The following is a 17,771-nucleotide window of genomic DNA, read 5'->3' on the forward strand; positions in this document are numbered from 1 at the left end:
ACAGACAGGAAAACCATCAGAGAGACAAAGTTAATGTTACAAACTGGTTATCCAGATATGAGGGTCAAAACCAAGCACCAACCTCCGGGTCTGAAAAGTAAATCCAGTGTGGAAGAACTTTAAACCTGCATTCTTTCTAGTGGCCAGCAGGGGGCGACTCTACTGGCAAAAATAAGTCTGATTGCACTGAAGTCGATTAGAAAATTATCTGACTTCTCACTTGATTTATTAGCTCACTAAATATTATCAAAATGTGATTGTAGTCTCAATCTAGTTTTAAGTCTTCTTCAATACAGCATGATATCCATTTTGTAATCGTCCCATTTAGAGTAAAACAGATGATTAATAGGGTATGCATGGCGCACTGTGTGTTTTTGTTTTAGTAATTTGACCTATCACTGTATGCTTTCAATTCATAAAAGTGATACATTTTGGTTGTTCTAAAAGATGCTATTGAGCTGGCTGTTCATTTGAATTATGGATGCACCTTGTTAACCAAGCTAGCTAGCTAGCACTAGCATTAGCTGTCAACTCAGCATCCTCCTCTCATCCAAATATATTCACTAAAACCATTGTGCACAAACCTAATGGTGTCGTCAGAGTGGCTACCTCCACTTATTTTTTGTAGTCTCTGGTCCAAACTAAAACGATAATGCATGTAAGAATTGGGTCAAGTACTCTCGAAGCCTTTTCAAAGGCAGGGGATAACAAACAAAACAAAAAGAGGTCAGAATAATTTTTTTTCTTGGGATAGTTTCCATTTGTGTTGGATATATGAAGAGATTTTTGTTTCTTTCGGGATGGAAAATAAACTTTTTGGCATTTTCTTAACCAGTGGCAACTATGTAATTCTTCTACTTCTTTCTATGCACACTCACACACAAGAGGCTATACAAAAGCATCAAAGCATGCTTTATTAAAGTGCTCAGGGCAAACTGGAGCTGCTGCATTTAGTGTCGAGAGCCCAATCTAAGAGGACAAAGGTCTGTGCCAATGAAGCCAGTCCAGTGCTAATGGAGGGTCAAAGGCTAAACACACAGTGGCACAGCTTGTTGAGCTAAAAATATCCTTTTATTCTACATTACTCTGGGATAATAAAGAGTTGCATTCTTAGTACACATCTCACTCGTCTCTCAAGTCCACTTTGGTCCCTCCCCGCACAGCATGACATACTAAATGCCACTGAGCTGAGTGCCTGGCAAATGGAGGGGGGTTGAATGAAATGAAAGAAATGCACTTCATCAACGGTTACCGAGGAGGCCCATGGGGGACTTTGAAGATGAAAACCTGAGACGATGGCAATGGCCCGCTGAAACTCACCACCGGCCGAGGCGTCTTCAGTTTCCGCCACAGCACCTGTACTCAGCCTCTCTGACGAGGGCCAATCACAACGGCTCGGCGGCGCCGGCTGGCGAATGACAGACGGCCAAGGATCAACCGGTCAGGTGAGGGCAGCGGGGGCAAGCTGAAGTCACAAAAGCAATATTTGAGGAAGCTGAATGGACCACTAATGAGACATTGGATCCTAAATGATAACAGAATGTTTATGGAGGTCACCTGAGAAGGCTGATGAATAATAGAGGGGCTGTAGCCTGGTGAGGGCAGGTGGACTCACCTGGCTGTGCTTAGAGCTCAGCTCGGGGCTGGAGCAGCTACAGGCCAACATTTAGAGGCTCACGCTTCACCTCAGGAGAGGGGCATCAAGTGAGAGGGGCAAACAAAGGGCAACAGGCACAGAGCCCGGGCCAGCACCGGGCACCCAGCAGGACCGGGGTCAATGACACAGAACAGTGATAATGAGACCCAACAGTATAGTGAGCAGCAAACAACAGAAAATGACCGCAGTAGATTCACATACTGAAGCTTTATACTGATGAAAATGTGCTCATAGCACCAAGGATCAAAAAATGGTCATGTACAAAAAGCAAGTATTAAATGTCTTGTCTTTATCTTATTCATAAATCAAATTGTTTCTGATGTGTATTTAAAATTAGATTTTAAATAGAAAAAATATGTGTTTTTATTCCATTACTAGGATGTAGGAATTATTCATTCAATCATTATCCTTAACCGCTTATCCGCACTCGGGTCACGGGGTGCTGGAGCCGATCCCAGCTGACACTGGGTGAGAGGTGAGTTCACCCTGGACAGGTCGCCAGACTATCACAGGGCTGACACATAGAGACACAATCACACTCTCATTCATTCCTACGGGCAATTTAGAATCACCAATTTAAGTGCATGTTTTTGGACTGTGGGAGGAGGCCGGAGTACCGTAGAGCAGTAGTTCTCAACCTTTTTGAGTCGCAACCCCCAATTTAACATGCATGTTGTCCGTGACCCCCGCTCACTGAACACAATCTCACACGCACAGTTAAGAGTACCCAAAAAAGAAACAAAATGACAAAAAAAAGGAAACAAAATGACCAACAAAGACAAAAATTGACCACAAAATGATCAAAAAAGACAAAAATTAGCAAAAAAGACATAAAATGACCAAAAAAGACACAAAATGACCCAAAAAAAGACACAAAAGACCAGAAAAGACACAAAATGACCCAAAAAAAGACACAAAATGACATTAAGTGGCCAAAAAGACTAAAATACATGAACACTTTAACACAGTGGAGACAGAGCTGACTTCCAAAATGATTTGGCGACCCCCAGAAATCATCTCGCAACCCCAATTGGAGTCCAGACCCCCATGTTGAGAATAGCTGCCATAGAGAACCCAGGCTGGAGAACATGCAAAGTAGGCATAGAAGAGCTGCAGGCCGGAGTGGATCCGGCGACCCTCTTGCTGTGAGGCTAGAGTGCTAACCACTATTTCCTATTCATAGAAGCCCCAAAACTCAGGTATGATGTCGGCATAAGTATGGAAAAGGTTCAAATATTACCTTCAATTAGCCTGTTTTGTCCAACCAATAGTCTAAAAAGTTACATAAAACAGAGAAAACCTGTCAACTCTTAGAGTTGAGAAGCTGAAACCAGCTAACTTTTTGATTGATAGATGATTTACAAAATCATTTTGGCTATTAAATTGGTTCATTTTTCTGCCAGTGATTGAGGATTTTCAGCACCGCACAAACACTTTCGCAGTCACATTCACACCTATTTGAAATTTAGTTTCCAATTCAGCTCACCTGCTCTCTGTGCTGTTGTAGCAAACCCGACACCTGGAGGAAACCTACATGAACACGGGGAGAACATGCACACACTAAGGCTCCAGTGAGGTTTTATTTTTAAATTATTTTACTTGTTTTTAAAGCACTTAATTCGTCTTGTACCTGAATATATGTGTCACATGATTACAGTGTATGAACCAGTGTTGCCCCTAAGGTCCTCTGGCATGAAAATGTAATTTCTAAATGCTAAAACCTTTGGTGTGGCTCCTTTTAGCCCTGTGCTCTGAACTGAGAAGTGCTGAAATTTGTTGTATTAGCTCTTAAATGTACGTTGCTTTGGATAAAAGCGTCTGCTAAATGACATTGTGGAATTATAGAACTTAGCATCCTCCTCCCTGGCTACTTATACTGCCCAGCATTTGATTATGAATGGTTAATAGACAACATTTACATTATTTATTTTTATTCATATAATTTATTGTACTTGTTGTAATTTGTTTTACCCTATTCGATTTGATGTTGTTTTTATAATATTGTACATTTTATTTGTCTCATTTTTCTGTATTTTTTCTACAGATTTTAGTCTAGCTTTTCATTTATTTCACATTATGCATTTTATTATTAAATTCTGTTGTCTATGTGTAATTATCTCTATCTATTAAATAGTTTATTTGCCTTTTTTTTCCTCATAGATATGATGAACTGCACCAACCTGTATGAAAGGTGCTACGTGCATTAGGTTTGTTTGATTGATTGATGATTGATTGATTGACCTTGTTGCAGTGAGGCCAACCTGTAACACAGCTACAGCCTTTGATCAGTGCTGATAAGCAGCTATTCATTTATGTGTGCTTGAGTGTTTAAGAGCTGGAATGTTCTGGTGCTGCTTCCCTGAACAGATAAAACATTAATGAGAGCAGGTGTACTCTTAATAACCCCAATGGAAAATCCGTCTCTCAATCTTTTTGGATGTGCTTGCTCATATTATTATTATTATGGCATAATAAGACATAGTTACATCAGACTGTGTACAGTTATAATCGCCTCAGAAGCAGAGCAAATTTGATGCTATAAAAAGCCTATTGGAATTATTTGGAAAATGGTTGGATGATAGTGAATTCCATTAGTGCCTCCTCTCTCTTTTCTCTGCATCTTCCTGCTCATGTAGTCTCTCTCTATCCCTCCCTCTCCAATCCATTAAAGGATGCATCCATTTCACAATAAAAGCTCTTTTTCTCCCTCTTCCCCAGCCCCCTGCATTAGCTCGCTGACAGATAAAGGGAACAGAACGTTTCTTTATAAATAAGGCGCAGACGCACCAAGCCTATTCATTTCCGCTTTAAACATGCATGTGGATGGATGGGTCAGGTAGAAGGGGCCTTGCTTTGCTGAGGGCGCTCTGTCTTTATGTATGTTCCAGTGCGCAGTCTGCAGGGCTTAACACGCACCCCTGGGCATCACTGAGGCTCAATGAAGCCAGCACATAAAGACAGAGCAAGCCTGCTCCTCTGCTTGCCCTCCTTCTGAGGGTTACATAAGAGTGGAAGATGCAGGCATACCGGCGCTGTTGCAGCCGGAGGTGAAAGTAGGCCTGTTAAGCCAAAGGGGTGATAGTTATGTGTGTGTGTGTGTGTGTGTGTGTGTGTTAGAGAGGACCATGTGAGGAAAAAACACAGCTCGAAGCGGTGGGCTGGGCTGAGGCAAATGGAGCCACTGCTGGACAGGAAATTCTATTTACTTATTCATAAATAGAGAGCTCCAGGGCTGTTTTTCAACACTTCACTGATGTGTGTGCTCTATTTTTTTTTAAAGAAATAATTACACACGTGTTCATGAGGGATAAATCATCTAGCAGGTGTATTGTAAATCACATAACTACCAGTGTCCACGTCTTCTCAGTGTCACAAACTGATTCTGACAGACAGGGATACACACTCATATGCAAAATGCAAAAGCTTGAACTCAAGTCTTGATTGACATGACCTCCCCCGGCTCTCCCCGACGCCAAAAGGTGAACCTGCAATGAAACATTGATTCACCTCAGCGGTGCACACAAAGCCTGCCCCCCCTCTGATTGCCCCTCGAGCAGCCCCTGTGGAACAACACGAGGCTTTTACCAAAGACAAGAGGACCTCATGAATATTCATGTTGCCAACACTGCTGGAGACGCTACAGAATTCGCTGAGATCAGCGCCGAGAAATCCCCATTGTGCGAAAACACACAAGTACACTCGTGCAGTACAGTATGCATGCGTGGTGGTGGTGCATCTCTCTCTCTATTGCTCTGTGTTTCTCTGACATCCCGCCCGCCCACACACATCCAAATGTCGAAACGCATGCACGTGCACATGCACAGACTAGAATCCACCTACAAGCTTTCATGTGTATGCGGTCTGGCCGGTGAACACCGCGGTCGACATCTTAATTTTTCCTTCGTGGAGTCATATAAGAGTCCTTCCTTCTGCATATAATAGGAGATGGAGCAGGAGTAAGAGCCTGACTGATGTAGGATTTCTGAGATCAATTGATTTTGAAGGGGAAATAGTCAACAATAATCAAGTTATAGTGGATTGTGCACAGATTTTGCGCCAATCTGCCCATGCAAAGGTACTTAGAAGGCTGCTTTTTAGACAAATAACTTTAATATTTGACATTATTATGCATTATAATACATAATATCAACAAATTCTAGAAAAGAAAAACTGAGAAAATTAAAGAGTAAATAAAAATAAAATAAAAAATAGCTAAATAAACATCTATGATCAGTAGGGCTCAACTAATAGACATTTTAGAGAGGAAAAGTTCACAATTTATTATTATTATACATTATATATAAACTGCATAAAGAATAAATAGCTATATAAATACCGTATGTTCAGTGTCAGTCTTGCTGACTTTTAAAATAAAGACTAAACAAATCTGAAAACATAGCCATCACCATTTTTAAATCACTCCAAACACTGTTTTCCCCATCTTACATTTTGTTAAAAAACAAGTTTTTATACAACTGATATATCTGTCAGACTCGAATGTTCAGTATCAGACAATTGCTGAGCATAACAATACATAAAAATAGAATAAATACACATAGCTTTATCATCTCAAGCACTGTATGCACTGACTGTATGTTCTATAATTAAAAAAAATTGGCGTATATACGAAAACATATAGGCTACACCATAACCGATATATACGAATATGAAATCTATATAAGTTTGTTGTTAGGTTCTAACATTAACTAACTTATAGGGTGGACAGCTTCTGAATTGTGATACACATATTGTCCTGATGAAGGGACCTTATGATATGCCAGAGATATGTCTGTGATAAGCCTATATATCGTCTGTTATATCTGGTTAGATATTTAAATGTGTGGTATTTGTGATGAATCCATATCTGGACAGCTGCTTCTCTTTCACATTATTAGCCTATCAGGCACACACATGCTGTTATTGTAATGAGCTTGACCCCTGCAAAACCTAATGATTTGATTTGGAAAAGCATCACAGCACTTGGACAAATTCACACTGTGTTCTCTCTGCTGTGTTCATGAGTCAGTGCTTCTCATCATGTCCTCGGATGGCTCTGCACCACGTGTTCAACACCTGCCTTTCAACTTCGCAGTTTGGGAGTTGCTACAGTAGCTTCGACAGCACAGGGGCAGACTCTTGATAATAAATGGAGATGACAGCCGATCTGATGTCAGCTTTGGAGAGTTGTGACGAGGCCGAGCCTATGGGCCCAGACAGTGACAAGTACCCTCGTATAACTGCTGTACTCTGTGATCCCCTGGCAGCGTTGCTCCGTTCACAGATGTGCATTTGATGTGGCGTTTTCAGTGAAACGTCGGTGACACAGGCACAAGTTGAAGTCAATTTCAGAAATCAATTATGCTCTGTGTGTGGGTTTCCATTACACTCATTGGTCTATCTCAAATATATTTGTGCTAGCAAGGCCCACAGGACCGATTCAACAAATTATCAGGATATGAAAGAATATAAAAGTGTTCTTCTTTGCAAACTGATCTGATGTTCTAAACATCGCTGGGGGAATTTATTTTATTCATTTTCAGCAGTGTCAGCAACTGTTTGCATTATGTAGAGCTGAAACAATTAGTTGATTAATCTGCAACTATTAATCAACAAGAGTCTGCAGCTACGCTAGCAGCTTTGTGAGGCTGTACTTAGGCACAGCTGTGCCTTGGCATCATGCTAACACATCAGCAGCAACCTCCAGTCCTGAAAAGTGAAGCCAATGCAGAAATGCCTTAAACCTACATTCTGTATAATGGCCAGCAGGGGGCAACTCCACTGGTTGCAAAAAGAATTCCGGTTTATAGAAGTCCATGAGAAAATTAAACTATTTCTCACTTGATTTATTACCTCAGGAAACATTCTCACAATGAGTTCATGGTCTCAATAGCTGGTTTCTGCTGGGTTCTTCTTCAATACAGCATGATGTTCATTTTGTAAATTCTGGTCCCATTTAGAGTAAAATAGATGGCATAGCAGGGTAATTGAGCCAGTTTTCAGTTCAAACTTAACTGTAAAATTAAAAAAACAAACATAAAAAAAAAAAAACGCTTTTAAGTGTTTAGTTGGACTAAAAGACACTAAGGAGTTAACTGCTCATTCTGAATGATGATTGTATAATCTAGCTAGCTAGCACTAGGAAGCACAAGCTTGCAAAAAATATGGCCATAAACCTCTGAGTCTAAATTCATTAAATGTATTATTTTAATATAATCTATGTAGACCATACATGTCTGTACCGAATTTGCAACTCATCCAATGTTGATATATTTTAGTCTGGGCCAAAGTGATGGACTGATTTACTTATAATTTCATCCCAACATCCATGCTCCTGGCATGGCTAAAAACAATCATCATCTACTTTGATATTTAATACAGTGCATACGTTTTTTCCCCGGGTAACAACCATTTTTGAAGATTTGCTGCATTTCTTTGTCTTAAGAGAAAGTATTTTAGGTCTGTTGGTCGTCCAAAAACAAGTAATCTGATGACATCACTTTGGGCTTAAGGAAATTACATTGGGTATTTTCCCCACCTTTGTGACATTATTATCTAACTAATTAAGAAAATGGTGCTCATATTAATAGACTAAGCATAGTCAGAAGCATTGTCATCTATAAGATGACTAACAGACTGAAGCCAACTTCAAGGGAAAACATGGAAAGATGGTGGACGTGGGCAGTACGATTTTGAGCCTCTGCAGTGCTTCACTCATAACTGTTGTGCATGTGCATGTCTGAGGACAATTAATTGCATTTATTGAGCTATATTTCAATGGGGCAAGTGCTGTAGTCACAGCTACTTGAATGATTCCTGATTGGGAAGACGTGGCCTGCCTGGAGCTCTTTGGTGCTAACCAATGTTAAAGCATGTGTGGCCACCTAAAATGTTCTACTGAGATTTAAGTCTAGTCTCTTCTTTACATTTTCTTTCATTGCATCTCACACTGCACAAGTTGCTATATCATGGGCAGAAGCCACATTGCTGGATCTCGCAAGAAAAACAAAACTGCAATGGATCACACACGTCATATGCTATTTGCTCAGTTAGTATTAACAGTTGTGGCGGTAGAGCTTTATTAAAATTGGAACACGATGTGAATATTTTAAAATGCTAACCTATCTATAGCAACATGAGGTGAACTCACTGAACTCGGCTGGTACTAAAACTTGAAAGTCTCTCATTTCCTCTTTGAGTAATCTTTTCAGTCAGTAAATTATCTTAAAAATAATAAACATAAGGAGGAGAGACCAATAAAAGTTTTGAATTTGAATTATTCCCCAAGTCATAAAAATGTTTGGAACTAAAAGGCGATTTGTGAAGTGAAGGCATCTTTTATAAACTTAACATGTACAGAGGGACTCGGTTTTAGGAGCGAAAGATGGTGAGGGAGAAAAGTGATGTAACATTAAATAGGCAGTTGGAGAGAAGGGAGCACAACACAGAGAAAGGAGACAGAGACTGTACTTTAAAATGTGGGGTCATCCCCTGATGGGTCTAAGCTTCCTGTCTGCTTCTCTCCCTGCACTCAGCCCCACAGCAGTTTCACCTTTTAAACTCTCCCTCCAGTTTAGGGGAATTAAGGACGCTTCAGCTCCTCTCAAAGCTGAGCCTCCCATGAGCCTCAAACGTTACTCTCGTCCTTTTTTCTGGAAGAATCCTTTCAAGAAATGTGCAATTAAAAATATGTTCTGACGTATATTGTAGATTGTATGCATGCTAGCAGTTCTGTGAGGCTGTACTTGGGCAAAGTGGTGCTTTTAGCTAGATGCTAACTACTCACAATGATAATGGTAGCATGTTGATCTTTAGCAGGTAGCTATCTAATGCTCAGCCTAGGAAACATTTGTTTTTAACATAGGCTACATACATTCTGAATTTGATTAATTCTGTTTTTTATTCATGTTTTACACAGAATCGCAATTTTTTTAAAATTATGGTTGTGTGAATACCATCTTCGTTAACAAAGTTAGCTTGCTAACATTTGCCATTTAGCAAAAAACACAAAATTAACACGGTATATTATGGATATTTAACCCGTAAAAACACTTAAATGAAAAAACAACAATTTGCTGTGCTGGGAAGTTAAAGATTACAAGCAGCCAAGCAAAAATGTCCACATCTGCCTCTTTTACTTAATTTAGATTTGAAGATAGATGTCAACAAACTGTTAATACCTGATAATGGACACCCTGAATGACATAATGACACCCTCTTACATAATGGAAAAAAATAAATCAAAAATGAAAATCATTAATTTATGTTTTCATGTGAATTGAAATCTAAAGTTTTTCACAAGCCACAGCTCCGTTTCCCTGATAACACCTGAGGGTTTGACTAATGCCTGGAACAATAGATCCGATACGACTTGACAATTTCTAGTCCATTCAGCTCATAGAACCCTTTGGCTCAGCTAGGAGCCACAAAGCTAACATTATGCTTGCAAGAATCAGTTGTTAAATAGTAAATAGAATGACAGTGTGTTAAACAACAAGATTTGCTAGCTATCCAGCCATGCCACTGTCCCGAAATAACAAATTTGGGACAGTGGCATGGGATTTGAGGCCATCGCTTATGTCAAGCATTAAGCAAGTAGGCCTATTGCTATGTGTTTCAGTCTCCATCTTGTAGTGTTTTAGGGATTAGGCATTGAAGAGATTAATGGACAACAAGCAGTCATGGTATAAATCTAAATAAAATACAATTTAAAAACTTCAACAATTGATTAATTTAATTTTGCTTGTATCTGGTGTCACTTGCTTATTAATGCCTCCAAATAGGTAACACTACAAAAGCCGCCTTTTTGTAAAATGTAAAATGGGGTAACCATCTTAGAATGAGTGAATGTAACATCATTAGTATGCAGTAACTGTAAGGCAACCAGTGGAGACCTTTGGATAGAGCCAAACTAGCTGTTCCACCCTATTTCCAGTCTTTGTGGTAAGCTAAGCTAACCGCCTGCTGGCAAGTCATATTTATCAATGAATGAATCCATTGGGTTTTCACATTAAATCAAACAAGGTATGATTTCAGTGGAATGTAATCCCACCAGTTCCCTCAATTTATGCAATAAAAAATACATGTAAGGGGGGGTTGGGGGTGGTGAGGACAGCCTTGGGCAGAGTTCTCATTTGTGATCATAGTGGCCTGAGGGAAGAAACCCTTCCTGAGCCTCTCAGTGCTGGCCTAGTGTATCTGGGTACCTTCTTCCTGACCTCAGCAGGGAGAAAAGGCCTTTATCTGAGTGGTTGGAATCCTTAAACTTAATGATTCTTCTATGTTTATTCATGTAGCGCCTGGTGTAAATATCTTTTAGACAGGTTAGACCATCACTTTTGGTATATACAGCCAAGAAAACCACTCCTGTGGTCCTGTCTGTAGCCGTCTCCCTACCAGGCAGTGGTGTTTTCCATCAGGACACTCTTGATGGTGCAGAAGAAGAATTTTCTAGAATAGAATTGTTCCAACTTCAAGCTACTGCTTTATGCAAAATTACACTAGAAACTGTTACAATAATAGGGGAAGAAAACTGAGAATGCATTAATTTAGTTAACCTAGCTTCCCTCAGCAAGGTGTTCCACAACCCAGGAGCCCTGAGGTCAATACATCCTCTTTAACCTTTAGTCTAGACTGATGGACATGATGATTCTATGTTATTCTTCGGTTATGCACAGCTGCATCTCTTAAAGGCAAACCAGGTATGACATAACTGTGCACACAATGTGAAAGGTCACCTGAAGGGTTCTCTGATTCAGTTAGTGTATTTATGAAATATGAGAAGAAATGCATTAAGTGATATCATTGTGACCCATCAAAGTAAAGTGTTGGATAAAAGCACCCTCAGGCAGCAATCTTTCCCGTCTTTAAACATGGTTCGTTTCAGATGATGCTTACGTCCCCTCCCCCTCTTTCACTTGCATCCCACTGGTCTTTGCTGTCCTTCATCCCTGTGTGAGTGTGTGTATGTGAGTCAAGTATGCCAGTGGTAGTTCTGAGTATCTGAAGCCAGGAAATTTGTGTTCTATGTTTTGTGTGTGGGGTTGTGTGTCGTATAACGATTCTGGTTCTGAATGTAATAATTGATTCCGGTCCATAAAGGTTCTTGATTTCGATTCCTTGAAATGAAATTGGGGTCAGTATCAACAACAAATGAATGGAATAGTACTTTAAATCAAGAGCCTGACCTACTCAGAGTTTACGAGATTCACCTTCATGCACCATGAAGTCCCTGTCGATGTCCACATGCTATACCATCCATTACTTACCTGCAGTAACTTTTGAGAAAACCATAATCATCTCTCAGTCCAGCAGTGGTCCTAGTTTCTGGTCCTGATCCTTCGAACATGTGCAGGGTGGCAGTGGCTTGTGGTGTAAACAGTTTCATTTGCCAGTGAATGTTGAAAACCTGGAAATTTTTGTGTTTTACAGATATCTGTCGAAACTCGGGACACACAGCTTGAACAATCCCGACAAACCAGGTCATCTGGTCATCGTATGTGAAGCGGTTTGTGGTTGAGCTGCTTGCACTCTGAGTTAGAGAGAAAAAGAGAGAGTGACAGTCGCTGCATAGCAAATAAACAGTTGTGTCGGGCGATCGAAGCAGAGAGGAAAATTTGTGGTTAAAGGTGCACAAGCAACTCGTGCATCAATTTTCCCATTGTGTCTAAAAAAAAATTAAATAATAGTACCAATTTTGGAATCAGAGCTAGGTGCCCAACCATATTTAAGTCGGCGTCTATACTGGTGCACATACCTTTATATGCTTATATTACACATAATAGGAATTCCAGTAGTAAGATGCGTAGGTGTGAGTGCATGTTTGTCCACACACTCTCAGAAGCCAAGCAGGTCACTGAGCAGTAAACCACCAAGGCCAGATAAGAGGCAGAGAACAGTCTCATTAAAGCAGGCCTATCTCCAGCCTCCCCATTCCCTTTTTTTCCGTATCCAAACACTAGAAAAACACCAAGCTTTGTAACTTGTCAAAGGGCGCCACTTAAGGTTTTTTTATGCCTGAAAATGAGTAGAGCAGGGAATTCCTCAGAGGAAATAGTTTCACAAACCCAGAAGATGAAACAGAGAGAAACAGAGTACCTGTCTGTGCGATGTGCTCTGTCAGCATCCTGTCAACAGCGCACAGCCAATTAGGACTGCAGCCAAATGGCTGGGTGAGCTTTCTGTTTCTCACTCCACTGACTCTGCACCCAGCACAAATATACACATCCTAATATGCACATACACACATGCAGTAAACAAGGCCGGCACACATTCAAATGAAACATGTATGTATGGATATATTTGCACGTTTTTTTTTTTACAGTGAGCATATATAACCTGCATCTCAAACAAAAGGAAGGCTGTATTGAAATTTTGATGCAGGAGAATCACCCTGACTACCAAGTCTCTGTAGTCTCTCTTATCCTGTCGCTGATGCCAGTTGGCCATTTGACTACATTTCCATATTGAGCCTGCACTGAGCACTTGAGGCCGCGTCTGCAAGAGGCGGATAAGGTGTGTGTTTATCTGTTTGGGGAGATGATGCCGAACTCGATACCCTCTCTATGTAAAATCATAGCTAGAGGGCTGCCACTGGCCGGGGAGCCCATCCAGACACACAAATACAGACAGAGAAGGACACACACACATATACACACGCACACAAACATTGCCCCCGTCTGCCTCTGCCATGGTACAGTGGTTCCCGGGGCTACTTTGCATATCAGACCTGACATAATGAGGAGATACTGTACAGTGTCTGAGGACAATGGGTGTGGAGGTGGAAGGTGATACTGACACCTCGTCTGGTCAGCTAAATAAGCCTGACACACACAGGCCTGCCAGCCTCCTGGAGCACCTCACTTTCAAGCTATCAAGTCAAAAGGAGTTATAACTTTAGGAATTAATATTCACAGCTCTTTTATTGATAGGAATGAGCTCTAAAGCGAAAAAGAGGTGATCATTTGTAAGTTTTAGGCAAAGGAAAGGTCAGGTTAAATGTTTACTATGCAGGATTTTCCTTAAAAACAACAACCAATGCATAGACTACAACAGTAATCACTCTCACTTATGACCCACTACAAGTATGTGACAGTCTCTGTAACTGCAAGAACACACAATTTATAATCCACATTCTAGAGCACTGTCTCTCAAACAGGGCTGTAACAGCTTGGCTACTTTTCATCTTGGATGTCTGCATTTATAATTTGCATCTAGGCAAGTAGCACTCAACAGGTGCCATCCAATCTACTTGGGAAAAGTGTAAGAGGGTGCAGTATTCTACTCCAAGTGGAAAGGCTGCACCAAATGTTCACTGAGTAGTAATTGAGCAAAGTTAAATGGGCCATCACACCTGTCTCTGCTACATTGGGCCCTGGAAGTCTGACCTAGAGTCTCATTTATACTCAACATTTAATACTTATACAGACAGACCTTTCTATCGATGCTCTGTTTTTATTACGTTCGTATTTGTTCACATTTTCTGAAAGCTTGTGAAATTGTGGGGCAAGTGGAGCAAATAGTTCAAGTGAAACACAACCATAGTATACAAGAAAGAATTATTTGAAATTGTGCAACTTCTTTAGGAGTAAAAACAATTATTTACCCACATGTTAACATGCATTTACTGACAACATTTGCTGGCCGTCTACAACGAAATCTTTGACTGAGCCGAGTTGCCCTCTAGTGTGGCTTTATCACTTGATATCAATGGTAATGTAAAGAATGCAAGGGAATATATGGGCAGTGACGGCTACATCATTTGAAGTGGATGTATGTACTTTCATACGTAAAGGGCATACATGAGACTTAAGAGTAAGGTAAGTCTTCCGTAGACTAAGACGGAGGGAGTCACGGTCATTCACAGATCATTTAGACCCATACCAATGTCCAACACCTGATAAAAATGCAGAGCCTCAACCTAGATGCTAACACACAGATGTCCTCAACAGATGCTCCACTGAGCAAGGCTGCCTTTGCACTCCTTGTTAAGTGTAAACAGACAGCCAAGGGATACCTCAAAGATACCCTTACAGTCAAAGGGCGAGCCTTAGGGGCTTTACCAACAACACTGTTGGCTGAGTAGAAAAAGTGCTGCAAAGTGCATATCCTGCCAAAGCTAACACAGGGCAAAGAAGGTGCAATTTTTCATTGCACTGTGGGGTTGAGAGTAAAACTGAAACACCCTGTATGTAAACAAACTTCAATATTAATTGACGAAAAGGAAGTTTCTGACTAATGGCAGCGATTCTCAAGTCCCCTAAACTAAGCATGCAGTTTGAGTGGTACTAAGGGGCACACAACTTATTCACCCTCTTGGCTCTTGTCACAGTACACTGCAATGCTGTCTTGATGGATAACAGCTTCAGAGGCATTTGCCCAGTGGGTATAGACTGGCACTTTTTTACTGAGGGGCAAAGCAGAGGAATGTACCAATCCAGTTGAGGGTGGTTAAAAATAAACTCTCTCCCAACCCTAAATGACAGCAGGAGATCACTGATGCTTACACCCTAATAGTAAAATGTGACAGATGGGGAAAAGAGAACAGAATAGATTGGCTAGCTCTCTGGGTCAACTCACTCTCCTCCCACTACTTCTAAAAGCCCAGTTATTCTGCCTTGTAGACAGAATTTGTGGCATTCTGGGGTTTTTCTCCATCACTGTTGGAGTCAGTCCAAGCTACACCATGGAAAGGCTGCCCCACATAGAGGACTGTGCCAGTCAGGTCATTCACCTGCACTCCACTCTCCAGTGTTGGGGAATAGCTTGCATTGGCTGGGATATCTTCACAGAGTGTTGATCAGTTCAAGAGGTTGATAAGCAGCTGTCTGACTGCCAGCCTCTTCTGACAATGTCCAATGAACAAACCTACCTATTCCCAAGGTTATTTGATCTTGAGTGGTTAAGGAGGTGTTCCACTTTTTAAGGCATAACAATCAAGGCTACCATTGCTCTGCTGTTCTGTATTATTTGAAATTATTCTAAAATAACCATCTTCTTGGCTCTCAGGGTATTTTGGCCACCAGAAAACTCTTTCAGGACAGGGTTGGACACCCAGGAAGTCTTCACTATGTCACTGCTGCAGGGAATCATGGCCTGCCAGAACAGATACCTGCCAAGTTGTTCACTGCCATTGCTGACTTCATCACATAGAAGAAATTATTGGATGTAGTTTTGTCTGCTTTTTTTCTATTCTCCTGGCAGAACGTAGTCTTTGGACACCAGGACATCTAAGTGGATGAATGCCACGGCACAGCATGTCAATCTTCCACTTCACTCGTGTAAAGACAAAGTGGTTAGAGAAGGAGTAATGATTGTCATATACTTTGCCAAACTTTATGGGGAGCAATCAAACCAGGAATGGGACTGGTAAAGTCCTGAGAACAACTGTTACACACGGCTTTATGCCCTTACCGCAAACGGAACGGAGCTCCATCATGTGAAGACCGGTGCGTGCACCTAATTAAAAAGCGGGCTTGGCAGTCGACACAAGATGCTGGCAGAAGCATACTCAGAAGTAGCACCAAAATAATCCTCTGGGTCTCTGATAAGTACTGAATATCTGTGTTGTGCATTGGTTCCATGTTGCATGCCTTAAGATAAGATATACCTTTTGGTAACCTCTTGCTAATTCTGAAAGTACCTTTTACTCCCAAACATTATCAACGTTGCAGCGGGATAAAAACAGTGCTTATCACATCACATTTCATGAGCTATCATAGAGAATACCTTGTTAAAATGTAGTAAAGGTATTAAAAAGATATACAAGATGTTACTGATACAACAGGCCGCATCGAAGATTTAGTTTGTTTCAGTGATAAGGGCAAATTAATCATTAAAGCAGCTTGATGGAAGAAGAGTCAGTACAGATAGTATAAGATGAAGAAACGGCTATACCCTGAGTGCTAATGGTGAGTTAAAGGCCACCGCCACTGACACACCTAGAGAGGTGACACCAGGCTCATTAAGAACACAGGTTGCAGGTTGCAGCACCGTCCACTTGAATCCACCTCGCTATTGCCTCTCCCAGTAATCCTGATGATGAGCAGCTTGCCTCATCCCTTTGATGTTAACTTATGGATGTATGCATTTAACATTCTCTTACACAATCAGCATCAAAGGTGCACGCCCACACACAAGGCCCGGCACACAGCACATGCATCCATGCACAAAGAGACCCACATACACTCTCTTGAAAAGTCATTGCGATGCACATGCACAAACATCACACAGAGGGGCAGGGATATAAGTAATTTAGCACAGTGTGACACTTTCACGGTCTAATTAGCCCCAGTGTTGCAGTAAACACGTCCCAATGACCCTCCAGTTCTGGTTACTCATTAAGAATAGATAGGGCTGAAGATGGTCAGAACCTTGGGACAAGTATCTCGATTCAAGCATCATCATTAGACAGAAACCAAACAAGAAAAACCTTTCTTTTGGCCTATATGGTGCATCTTAGGAAGGGTAGAGCATGTCCATTTCTGGTCATATCAACAAACACACAAGGGTGCATGCATGATGCTGTGTGTACATGTTGACAGGAGTGCGTGAAGAAGATTCACAGAGATGCTGCATGGCGTGGACAGAGACTGTCTTGTTGCTTGCTTGCTGCTGCTGCCTTTGACGCGGTGATGGGGATTTTCCTCTTTCTTGCTCTCCCTCTCTCTGTTGCGGTAGCAGACGTGGCCAGCGAGCTGTGATCAAACTGTGCCTTCATCCCTCCTCTCTCTCCCTCTCTCATCAGCTGGAGGGCTTCAGCAGCAGGGTGCCCCAGATTCACCACCACCTCCCTCCTCCCATCTAGTGCAGAGGTTGATTCCTCCCAACTGTGGAGCATTACTGACACCTTCTGGCCAGGGATAAGGCATACAACAGGGAGGTGCAGAGAAGGCCTTTATGTGGGTTGGAAATGTGGGATTTTGAGACTATTTTATGAAGTTTATTGTGTTGTAGTGTGATTTTGTAAATTATAGCGAATACTATTCATTTTAAAACATCAGTTTTTGGTTAAAAAGGTCTTCAACAGGGGAAATTCAACCAATTGGCATTTCAATCAATTCCTTTACATTTCTGGCTCCACTGCCTTTCCTGATCAATATTCCCAATAGATCAATCA

This window comes from Centropristis striata, chromosome 18, assembly GCF_030273125.1.
Source record: "Centropristis striata isolate RG_2023a ecotype Rhode Island chromosome 18, C.striata_1.0, whole genome shotgun sequence".
Taxonomy (NCBI): Eukaryota; Metazoa; Chordata; class Actinopteri; order Perciformes; family Serranidae; genus Centropristis; species Centropristis striata.